The 12427-nt window shown below is 41.6% G+C and overlaps 1 protein-coding gene and 1 long non-coding RNA gene across 3 annotated transcripts in view; one reads left to right on the top strand and one right to left on the bottom strand.

Moving 5' to 3' along the window:
• Window positions 1-11697, bottom strand: part of Fer (FER tyrosine kinase) — a 368133-nt gene extending 356436 nt beyond the window's left edge. Inside the window, exon 1 of the mRNA XM_076549751.1 lies at window positions 11586-11697. The gene's annotated coding sequence lies outside the window, so the exon portion shown is untranslated. The remainder of the gene's footprint in view (window positions 1-11585) is intronic.
• On the top strand, window positions 5181-12308 carry LOC107403052 (uncharacterized). Of its 2 annotated transcripts, none has more exons than XR_006062837.2 (3): window positions 5181-5500; window positions 7953-8208; window positions 11697-12308. It is a non-coding gene; the product is annotated as an uncharacterized LOC107403052 (long non-coding RNA). The 2 variants fall into 2 exon arrangements; XR_013043994.1 differs by lacking the exon at window positions 11697-12308 and adding an exon at window positions 9144-9326.
• The last annotated feature ends 119 nt before the right edge of the window (window positions 12309-12427 follow it).

Below are 12427 nucleotides of genomic sequence, written 5' to 3'. Positions count from 1 at the left end.
CATTTATCTTGAACTTCTTATAAGTTTAGTAAACTAATGTTGTTGAGAGTACTCGAGTCTTCTCTCAGAGAACTAAGCCTTAGACCCTGCTTTATGGAACCAAGCAGGCAGTTTCTGAGGAAGAGCCACAAACAAAGGACAATTAATCACTGGTGCTCTTGACAACAGGGACAAGGGAGATGGGACACACCAAGCCTGGGCCACTGAGCCAGCCCCCACAGTCAGTACATGCTAGGCCAGCCAGCCTTCACAGTCAGTATGTGTGTGCTAGGCCAGCCAGCCCCCACAGTAGCTCAAGGACAGAGCCTGGGACTTGTCCAAGCCTACCCTCAAAATGGAAAACTGTACCCTGACCAGCCTCTAACAAGCCCTAGCCAATTAGAACATACTGATATGATTGCCACTTGCTTAAGCCAATTGTAGAAAAAAATAACCTAACTACCTTAGGACCTCCCCTTGACTATGCTTAAAAGGAGCTCAAACATCTCTCCCAGGGTCTTCACCATTTTGCCTTTGTGGGGGATGGCAGGCCCCAGCATGCTGGTATAATAAACACTCTTGTTGATTGCTTATGTGGATGGTGGTCTTTTGTGAAACTTCTCCCAGGGACCCTAACAGGTGTTAGCAAAAATAAACTTCCGCTGTGATAAAGTGGCCTGTATGTGTTATTTTCTTTCAGCCTCACCTAGTTTCCAGTTATCTAATGTTCAGAAGAAGAACATAGTCTAGAGATAACTGGTAATTTTGTTTGCATGGTTAAAAAGCACAGATTGTTAGCACTTCAAAGAGCTACCAGTAGACCTTGCACATAAGAACCTGAGCTTTGGAATCAGTGACTGGCTCTTGGTGCCTGAAGGGTTCACAACACGCCCCCACCGTTGCATATACCAGGCGGACACTTCCGCCTAGCCAATTCTAGTCAGGATAGGCATTTCCGGGTCAGGGCGTCTCTCATAACCAGGATACCCGGCGGACCTGGACACCTCTGCTTAGCCAGTTCCAGGTCAAGATAGCCATTTCCGGTTCAAGGCGTCTCGGGTAACCAGGATCCGTGACGTTTCATGGCCACGTAAGCGTGCAACGTGACCATGTGATCTACGCATACCTGTGGAGTAGTGACGTGACCTGGCCACGCCCCCAGCCGGTTTTAAAGCGGAGCGCCATGTTCCCACCTCCCTCTTCTCCACACACGTGTCTCTCTCACAGGCCTGCACACTCTCTATCCCTTTATCTCTAATAAAACTCTTATAAGTGGATTCTGTCGTGTTTCGTGACACTTCCTTGCAGGGTAAGAACACAACGCGACTAAATAACTAACAGTGCCTAGATCATAAAGGTTCCTTGGATCACATATCGAGGCATTGTGCCAGAATAGTGCAGAAGACCAGCGAGCAAAGCTGTGCTGTGATGTAAGGTAATGGTCAAAAGGAAGCAGAAGGAACTCAGGTTCAAGTGGCTCTAAGGTGATGAGCTAGCCTTCTCTCTAGGTGGTTTAGAAAAGGAAGGTGTGGGTGGAGAGCTACAAGTAAATGAGTAGCACATATACATATATACATATTTAAATTTGTTGTTATTGTTAGTAACAATAACAAATTGTTATTGTTAGTAACAGTAAATTTAAATATGGGGTAGGGGGGTGAGATAAGATCATGCTGTGTAGCCCTGGCTGTCTTGAAACTTGCTATGTTGGTCAGCCTGGCCTGAAACTCAAGAGATCTGCCTACATCTGTCCCAAGTGCTGGGATTAAAAGAGTGTGCCTCAATGCCCTGCAGTGAGTAGCAAATATTTAATATGCAAATAGAGACCACAGCAGAGTTGGAAAACAAATGGTAATGAAATTTAAATATTATGAATAAAACTATATATCCATATCAGGAGAGTCTTTGGGAGGTCTTGAAGATTAAACCCGCCCACATGCATTGTAAACGTTTGTCGTATGATCCAGTTATGTGCCCCAACCCTAGTGCATTTTAATGCAAATGTTTACAATTACATTGTATTTATTATGTGCTCACATATGTGCACCTCTCTCTCTCTCTCTCTTTCCGTGTGTATGTGTGTGTGTGTGTGTGTGTGTGTGTGTGTGTGTGCACGCACACATAGCAATCAGAAGACAACTCTGGAAGTTGGTTCTCTCCTCCTGTGTGCGTTCCAGGGATAGAATTCAGGTGATGAGGGCTGGGGGCAAACATCTTTTCTTGCTGAGTCATCCTGACAGCCCTATATTTAATTTTAATGTAACTGAACTTGCTGATATTTTCCTTTATGGATCTTATACACATATCGTACATGTAAATTAGGTGTGTTTGTTTTCCTCTTCTGATTTTTTTTTTAATTTTAAAAATAGTGTATGTATGTGAGTGAGCTTAATGGTATGTTACATATAAAATCAATTTAATAAAGGTTTAAATTATTGTTTTCATACCATTTCATAATGTGATATCATTATGAAATATACAAATAAAGTATTGAATGTATCTAAATAATTTAAAGAGAAATAGAGAGAACATGATTATCTACAGTTTGGGTCACATTTTAATCAGCACAAAGGAAGAAAGAGCTCAGAGTCCCACAGTCCCCTCAAAGGCACCTCTCCTGATGGACTCCCTTAAGGCCCCACCTCCCGAATTTCTGCTGCCTCCCCACAGCACTTAGGCACTATTAACATCTAACATTTTACAGTATAATATTTCTGCACACTGTTAAATTTTTTACCCGTATGCCTAAATAATAAAGATAGTGTTACATTTACTTCAAAACATTTTATTTACCATCACATTGAGGTCTTTAATTCACATGAAATTGATTTTTATAGTCTATGAGGTAAAGAGTCAATATCTTTTCTCCATATGGAGAACCTGTTTTTTTCTGCATCATTTATTAAAATCCATCTTTAACTCATTTATTGATGAGTAATGTGACCTCAATTATGTCAATTATCTTGGGACTTCCTGTTTTGTCCCTACAGTGATATCTCAATTAATACATGTCTGCAATAAGCCTTAAATATCTCATGCTTTGTTCTTCAAAATTGAATTGGAATTGTCCATTTGTGTTGATACTCACATGCGTTCTGGAATCGGCTTATATAGAGTGCTATGAAGTACTCTTAATATTTTTTAAAAATGTATTAACTTTATAATTTGTAGGACATTGTCCTTGGAAGATTGTTGAGTCAGCTTACCCATAAACATGGAACAAAAACGATTACTTTTTTTTCCATGACGGTCTTATACATGGTTATGAGCTGTATTTGTATCCCTCCCTCTGCCCTTCATGTTTCAGTGCCTAGCCCTTAATATGATGGCCCTTGGAGGCAGAAACTTTGGAAGGTAATTTGGTCATGAGGGTGGAACCTTCATACATGGGACCTCGTCCCCTTTTTCTTCCTTTAATTATAAACTTATTTGGATGGGTGGTTTGCTTTATTTATTTATTTTTATTTGTTTGCTTGTATATCTGTGCGCTACAGGTGTGCAGTGTCTGTGGAGGCCAAACGCAGGAGTCTGATCTCCTAGGACGGGAGTTAGAACAGTTGTGAAGCTGCCATGTGGGTGCTGGGAGTCGAATCTGGGTCCTCTGGAAAGAGCTGTAAGAGCTCTTACCTGCTGAACCATCACCCCAGCCTCTGGGACTAGTACTTTTATAATCAGAGATGCCCTAAGGATTATGTTTCTGGCAATGAAAGGTTACAATAAGATCAGCCCTCTAAACCAGCGAGAGGTCCATTAGCAGACATCCACTCTGTCTGTGCCCTGACTGGACTTCCCAGACCTTAGTACCATGGAAAATAAATGTGTGTTCTTTAAGCTGAATGGCCTTTTGGTGCCTTGCTGGCAGCCTGGGCTGCTAGGATGCACACGTGTGTCAGAAACCGTTCATGCCTTTCCATGTCTGCTCTCCATTTCTTGCCACATTCCCTCTGCTCTGGAAGGTTGTTCTATGTGCTCTTTCCCAACGCTCCTACTTCCTGGTCGTGTTCAGCCCTTAGGAGGCTGCAGCGGTAGATTGGCCAGGATGCCTTGTAAAGCTAAGGTTGCCTAAACTGAGCATTGCTGTATCTCTCAAAGTGGTTTGATGCTTTCACTCTGAGTTCTTGTCTTCACCCATTCTTTTGGACAAGAGATAATAACTTTTTAAAAAAATATAGAATAAAGAATACAAATCTGAGTATTGGACATTAGGGCTTATTTAAGGGGTGTCTTAGAGACAATCACAAGTGGGATTACTTTATTTTATTTTGGTGATGCTAGAACCCGAACCCACGCTGTTGGCATGCAGGCAGACATCAGAAGCAAGAAAGACTGCAGCAGCCTTTTAAGCAATTATAACTATGAAATTATTGTGCATAAGCGATATGCCTTGCTCTACGCTGGGTGGGTTATTTCACTCCTTTTATGAGATAGATTTTATTAGAATTGTTTGCTTGTTTGGTGTGTGTGTGTGTGTGTGTGTGTGTGTGTGTGTGTGTGTGTGTGTTGTTTTTTGACACTACCTGGGAACTCATATAAATGTACTCACAGAGACCCATCTGTCTGCCTCTGCCTCCTGAATGATGTTATTAAAGATATATGCTTCCATGCCCAACCAAGATAGGTTTCATTACCTGGACTTATTTCACAGCTAAGTTTAAAGATACTTTCTCAAGGTTGCAGAGATCGCTTGTAAGGAAGAACCAGAACTTTAATTCAGGGCCCCCTGATTCCAAAGCCCCGTTCTGTTCCTTTCCTTGATGCTCTGTATACACGTTACCATTCAACTGGTGCTTGGAGAATTGTGTCCTGTTAGGCTGTAGTCTCAGTTAAGTGATAGAGGTGACCTTTCAGAGGCTTTATCTGACTGGGTGACCTTGAGAGTTTAAAGAATAACGCAGGGAAGAAACCAAGAGAGCAGTGGGAAAGGCTTTGTAGTGAAAGGTTGGGGATGGATATAGTATTAATTGCTAGAAAAGTCAAGTTTCATTTTTCGACAAACTTTATGTCACACAAAGAATGACTTCTCATTGTGAGAAATGATCAGCTTGTCCTCTCTGAGGACTTCCATCTTTCTCATAGGATGAAAGAGCGGGACAGCGAGCCTCTGGGGACAGGGCAGCGTGCATTCCACCCACAGAGCCTGGCATGCTTCCAGCTACTCATTGTGATCTGGGCTCTACTCCCTCGGTCTTGCCGAGGGGCTTGTTTATCCTCATTAACATTAATACAGCAACTGTCTTCCAGGTCACCTTGCTCCAGCAAACAGAGGAAAAGATATTTATGTCGCCATCCCCCTGGCTTTTCTTCCTAACAGCTCTCCTACCTAATATTTAAGTACAGGCAGGTGCCATTTAACAGAACGCTTGCAAGGAGGTGAGGGGAACAATCAGCTTTCACCTTGAAACACGGCTCTCAAAAGAGAAATCATCGCTATCACAGCAACAGGGAGCGTCTGTGAAGACAGTGGCTGAAATGTGAAATGAAGGCAACTGTGCAGGTTCACAGCGAGCAGGCGACAGGCCAGGTAACTAAGAACCGTTTCCCCCCTGTCCTAGATGAGCAAAGAGCAAGGAAAACTCAGGTCAACCCGCCTCACACTTAGGCACTGTCCTGTATGAAAGTCGTGGACCCCTCCCCAAAGAATGACTTGGAACCCCCTCCCAAAGAAAGGAGCTCAGGTTAGTTGCCAAATCCCAATACTTTCTTCTTTTCACTGAATTTTTTTAACTTCCTTTAACTCATAGATTTTTACACCTTAAAGAAAAATCTTTCCGGCCGGGCGGTGGTGGTGTACACCTTTAATCCCAGCACTCGGGAGGCAGAGCCAGGTGGATCTCTGTGAGTTCGAGGCCAGGCTGGGCTACCAAGTGAGCTCCAGGACAGGCGCAAAGCTACGCAGAGAAACCCTGTCTCGAAAAACCAAAAAAAAAAAAAAAAAAACCTTTCCTAACATCATTCAAACAGTTGGGGAAAGTAAATATGAAAAGTAGAGCTGAAAAGACTGTAATACTAGACTTTTAGAGGAAAAAAAAAAAGCCATGTCACAGTCATCTAATAAGAGCAACAGACAGAATGCAAGTTGTATTTATGATACACTCGTATTAGTTACAGGAATGATAATTATAGATTAAAGCTCTTGAGAACTGAAATAAATGAGAAGTCATAGAAGATTGCTAAGTATAGAACAAATATGTCTTACATCATATGGCTTGAGTTTTGGAAATTGGCTTAGAAATTTAAAAACAGAGTGATATGCTAACTGCTTTTATTTCATTTTAACCAAAATATCCGACAGAAACAGCTTAGGGGTGGAAAGCTTTCCTCCTCAGAGGACTGCAGTCCATGGCTGCAGAGGGAGTCCAGAGGCATGGCAGGGCTCATACACTGTTTTCCTGGCACACCAGGAAGAAGTAGAGAGGGCAGGCTGGACTCAGGGAACAAGTAAAGGCAGGCTCCTATGACCCACCTCTGCCTGCCAGATCCATCTCCTAAAGGCTCTCCAAGCTCGGAAAATGGGCTTGTTGGGGGCATCTTAGTTTACATGATACCAATTAGCTTGCTGAGGTAAGGCTGACAGAAAGCGATTCTTGAGTGATGGCTCTGTTTGCTCATTTCCATCTCTGTAGTCAGATGGCATGCTCCAATACTGCACTTAAAGGAAATACCTGATTTAAGAATTCAGAAGATTCAGAAGCCTACGATAAAAACGAGATGAAAGACAGTCAGGGTGAATTTGGATGTTTTATGGTCTTGACAACACATAGAATGAATGTGTGCTGTTAGAAGTGTAAATTGAAAGTTTTCCAATGCTGAAAATTGCTCATACTTCATTTCTTAGCCCAATTAGAGAGTTCCACTAAGAAATGAAAAATTAGATACTTTGTACTCTATTTTGTTTTTGTAATATAAGTATTTCTTTTTTGAGACTGTCTTATATGCAGCCCCAGATAGCCTGAAACACTATGTATATCAGGCTGTCTTTGAACTCATAGAAATCCGCCTGCCTCTGCCTCCTGAGTGCTGAGATTAAAGGCGTGTGCCACCATGCCTGGCTTATAATTATTTCTTTCTAAGGAAGGTAGACTATCAAGTTTAGAGGGAAAAAAATTTTTTAAGAAAAAAAGAAGAAGAAGACTTGAAAGTTAATTTCATCTTATGGAAAGAGGGCTGGAGAAATAGCTCAGTAGTTAAGATTACATCCTACTCTTGCAGAGGACATGGATTTGATTTCCCGCATTCAAGTAGGGTGGCTTGCTCCTACCTGTAACTGCAGTTCCAGAGAGATGCAACACCTCTGGCCTTTGAGGGCATTTACACACACACACACACACACACACACAGAGAGAGAGAGAGAGAGAGAGAGAGAGAGAGAGAGAGAGAGAGAGAGAGAGAGAGAGAGAGATGCACATAGACATAACTAAAAATAAAGTAATTTTATAGGAAAACTGTTAGTTGGTAAAATTTGCTTGTGAAGTTATTTAATTAATTGAACAATAAGTTGTTACGAGGTCTGGTCTAAGAAAACTTTGGTAGCACATTTTCCCTTAAAAGTCAATGGGTTCAACTAAAATGTTTGTCTCTTGACAATAGAATTTTGAATCATGATAATCGATCCCCCAAATTAGCATAAAAATGGTGACACTTATAATATTCTGCATTGACTTCATCTGATCTGATTGGAAAGCTTGGTAAGGCAAAGCTGAAATAGATCTCTAGTCCAGGATGGACTAGAATAATATATCTAGTTTGTTTAGCAGGTCATTACCCACCTGGAAATAAAAACATATCAGATCCACAGTGCCGCAATGAAAACAAATGGCTGTATTATTCCAAGCTCAATACCACGAACATACTCCCATTTATACATTTATGTTCCCTTTCGCAGACATTAGAGCCTTTAGCATCTCATAAATCCTGGCTGATTACATGTCAAAAGAAAAGGTTAATGATAATTTTAATATGCCTCCCCTTTCTAGCTAATGAATCAACACCACACATGGAGGAGGCCAGAGGTGTGGAGCAGAAGTGATACACTGAGGACTCTCGCTTCAACAGGTGATGAATTCCTCAAACGACGACCCTGCCCCATGGTGGATGCAGTGGCCTTGAGAGGAAAACCTTTGCTTGGCCTTCGGCTAGGTTCCTGATCCACTGTAGCAGGTTCTGGGTTGTGTAGTGAACTAAATACGCTGGAGACAACAAGGCTGCTTTCAACGAGCTCACGTCCCTGAGGTAAGGAATTCCTCCCTCCAGATGTGCTGCCCCTATATTTCTAGAGGACGTCTCTTGTACGTGACCCTTCAGTGGCTGTCAAATAGTCCCCTGCTTCTTGACTGCTTAAATTACTGATCCCAGGGCCCCATCTTGCCTTTTTTTTCTTAAAAAAAGACTATTTCAAGCCGAGCGGTGGTAGCGCACGCCTTTAATCCCAGCACTTGGGAGGCAGAGGCAGGCAGAGCTCTGTGAGTTCGAGGCCAGCCTGGGCTACCAAGTGAGTTCCAGGAAAGGCGCAAAGCTACACAGAGAAACCTTGTCTCGAAAAACAAAAAACAAAAACAAAAAGACTATTTCTAAGTACTATAAGATTTTGTCAATATATGGTAATAAACGTATATGCAATAAACATATAGAAAACTCTTTAATGCAACAAGCCAATTTCAAATTATAATTTGAAAGATATAATGTGTTTTCATTGATGTTCCCCAAATCAACAAACTGTTTTGCTGTCAAAACTAGCAGCACTGGGCTGACTCTGTGGATAACGGTGCTTGCGGCACAAGGCTGGCAACCTGAGTTCAATCCCTGAAACCACGTAGAAGTAGAAGGAGATAATCAACTCCTCAAAGTTATTCTCTGACCTTCACAAACATGCCATGGTGTTGGCATCTCCACACACACACACACACACACACACACACACACACACACACACTATAACACTATCAGCACTACGGGTTGGTTCACTAATTCTGCCAATCACATTCTCTATTAAGCTATACTACCGTAGAAACACCAATCTGTTGTTCACGTTCTTATTGGCTCCATTGAAAAGGTTATAACATCATTTCCCAACTCTTCAATGTACTGTGCATTTTGCATTATTCTTCTGACATGCGCAGTATGGATCAACCCTCAAATATGAACTCTATCTCTGTGACTCGCTCCAGGAAATTTTGTTTATAACGGGGAGAATGCCGCACATCTGAGAGAATACATCTTTACTATTCGAAGCGACAGCATTTGTGGTCATTTATTCCAGTAGCTCAAAGAAACAACTACAATGTGCTACATAAACAAAATAAGACAGCAAAAATATTTCTGCTATAATCTCAACTATATGAAAAACTTGTGGAAATTTTTAAAAGAAACTTATGTTGGTAATGACTGCCTACAGGTGATAAGATTATAATAATCTCATTTGCTTACTTCTCAGTTCTGCAGTCTTCAAATTTTTTAGAATGAGTATGATCTTTATATTAAAATGTATCCTTTGAGTGTGGAAAGCATATGGGCTAGTATGGTAACTATTGTACAGATTATGATTAAAAATGGAAGCAATCTAATTATGTAATCTTTGATAATGTTTAATTTTTTTTCCTTCTGATGGAGTTAAGCTGCTATAATTATGAATATAGGGTCACAATGAAAGAAAGCCTTAGGACAATGAGGAGACAAGATAGTTGGGCCCTGGGACCAGACTAACTCCATTTAAAAGGACCTGCTTCTTACTAACTATACATCTTGATAATCCCATTGGTTTTCGCCGGAGATGTAATAGAACTGATTGAAAGGTTATTTGAGGATCAAAAGAATAGCACTGCATTTTCACATAGGCTCAGGACAATCAGTTTTCACCTTTTAAGGACTCTGGCTTTGGGCTGAGACATGATTGGTGGTATTCGGCTGCTCTTACACACAGGTGCTGCCGTCTCTGCCCACACACTCAGTTGTCTTTCGAACGGAATCATCGGCATCCTGATGCCACATAATTTGAATTGAATTTCCATTTATAATCCTTTTAAAATTCTTTTGTGACTCAGCACAAAAACAGAAGTTCCACATGTACAGAGACTCAGAAGGAGAGCAGAAGAGCGTCATTGTAACCATTGATGAAAACCGTATTTGTGGGCTGCAGAGACGGCTCCCTGTGGAAGAGCCCTGGCTGCTCTTGCAAAGCACCAAGTGTGGTTCCCAGCACTCACACTGGACAGCTTAGTTACTACCTACAACTGCATTTCCCAGAGATTTGACTCAATCTTAAGGTCTCCAAGGGCACCTGCAGCACACACACACACACATGCACGCACGCACGCACACACGCACACATACACACATAATTAAAAATTAAAATGTAAAACCCCACCAAGACTGCAGTTACATATACTCATGTAGAGCTGCCCCAGAGAGGATGCCAATTACACTGGGTGACTGAGAATGTCTGTCATTCACCAGCCGGCGCTAAGGAACCTGAAATGCCTTGGAAGCGTGAAAGACATTCCTAAGTAATGACAGGCTGCTGTGACCAAGTCGTGGTTTGCAAAGAGCCATCATTAAGGTGTCAATCACCAACGCATCATAAATTTCCTGTTGACGTTAGGTAGAAGTCGCTCAGTTTCCAGAGACATGTGACTCCCAGAGACACATGACTCAACCTGAAAACAAAACAAAAGCCACAGAGTTTCTGTGGCTTGTGTTACACTTGGTGGGCAGGTTTTAGAGTTTTAACTTTTTCTTAATGCTATGTAATACTATATGCCTTAGAGTAAATAGCACCTTCGTTCCAATGAAAGATGATTCGAATAATTTCTAAGACTATGCCCAGTGTACTGTAAGTCAGAAGTAAAAAAGGTTATAATGCTGGCCATGGTGGTGCACACATTTAATCTCAACACTCAGGAGGCAGAGGCAGGTAGATCTCTGAGTCCCAGGCCAGCTGGGGCTAAAGTTAAAATGTATAAAAAGATACATGATAAGGTGATGTTTTAATTAATGTAGTTTATTATTACGGTGTGTGTATGTGTGTAACTCCGAGGACAATTTTTGGGAGCTCTCACCTACTGTGGTTTCTGAGAATTGAACTCAAGATGTTAGGTTTGCGTGGTGAGCACATTTATCTGCTGAACCATCTCACCAACCCAGTTCAATATGTTGTTATGTGTTCAAATTATTACAGGAATTTGTTATTTTTCTATAGTTAAAATTCTTAAATTGGAAAACGTGTATTTTCTAAAAAACAAAAAAAGAAGAAAGCATGTATTTCATGAAAATGATTTTTAAAAATCCAGTTTAAGAGATACATGCTTAAAATGTAAGTCTCTCTCTTAGACCCACCCCACTTTGGGTTTTCTAGAACTAAATATTGACTTTTTTTAAAAAAATATACATAACCTTCTATGATTTCTCTGTGTATAAATAATCACAAGTTATTATACACACTTTATTCTTTCCTACTTCCAAGTATTACTCTAGTGCTATAAACTTGAATGTTGCTCCAAAGCCCATACAGCTCTTAATTATTCTTGATATCCACATAGAATCCAATGCAGGAAAAAAAAAACACCATTAAGCACTAGAAAGGAAGGATTTAAAGCAGGAAATCAGGTACTCACAAAACGATTGGATGGATTCAAGGAACAGAAGACAAGGATCTGCCTGGTGGTGTGGATTTCAAGGACAGACACTGTAACACAGAGGTCAGAATACTGCTGCTGTTCCCACAGGTGCCTGGCTTCTGCTGTGGCTGGTGACCAGACGCTGACACCGAATGTTCCTCCTGGGCTACGAGGAAGCTGACAACTAGACAGTGGAATGTCAAGTCCATCTGTGAGCACCAGTGAGCCATCAGCTCACCACCAAGGAGGCCTCCATGAATTTCCAGTCCCTGGTGGAAGCAAGCTCTCATCCAGAACCCTAGATGTAAGCCCTTTCTTCCTGTGGGCAAGAACACGGTAAGGTAGAAATGGGTACTGTGTGGGTAATTCACCATAAACACACACTGTTGTGTTCACAACATAAACCAGTTGTGAATTTATTAACTGCTTCTCAGTTGTAGGGCCGAGTATGTATGATACGAAGGTCTATTGCAGAATTTTATTATTACAATGTGCCCTGCAGTGTCCATGAGAGAATAACCCATTCTAGGAATTGATGTTATAAATTGTAAAAACTTGACATAAGTAGCCAGGCAGTGGTGGCACATGCCTTTAATCCCAGCACTTGGGAAGCAGAGGCAGGTAGATCTCAGTGAGTTCGAGGCCAGGCTTGTCTACAAAGGGAGTTCCAGGATAGCTGGGGCTACACAAAGAAACTCTGTCTTAAAAAAAACAAGAGAGAGAGGGAGGGAGGGAGGGAAGGAGGGAGGGAGGGAGGGAGGGAGGGAGGGAGGGAGGGAGGGAAGAAAAACCTTTACATAAGTAACAAAACAAAACTCATCCCACCCTGGATGAAACAC

The sequence above is a fragment of the Peromyscus maniculatus genome, chromosome 13 (assembly GCF_049852395.1).
Source record: "Peromyscus maniculatus bairdii isolate BWxNUB_F1_BW_parent chromosome 13, HU_Pman_BW_mat_3.1, whole genome shotgun sequence".
Lineage (NCBI taxonomy): Eukaryota > Metazoa > Chordata > Mammalia > Rodentia > Cricetidae > Peromyscus > Peromyscus maniculatus.
Note: the sequence above shows the minus strand (reverse complement) of the source record. Positions and strands in the feature narration are given on the sequence as shown.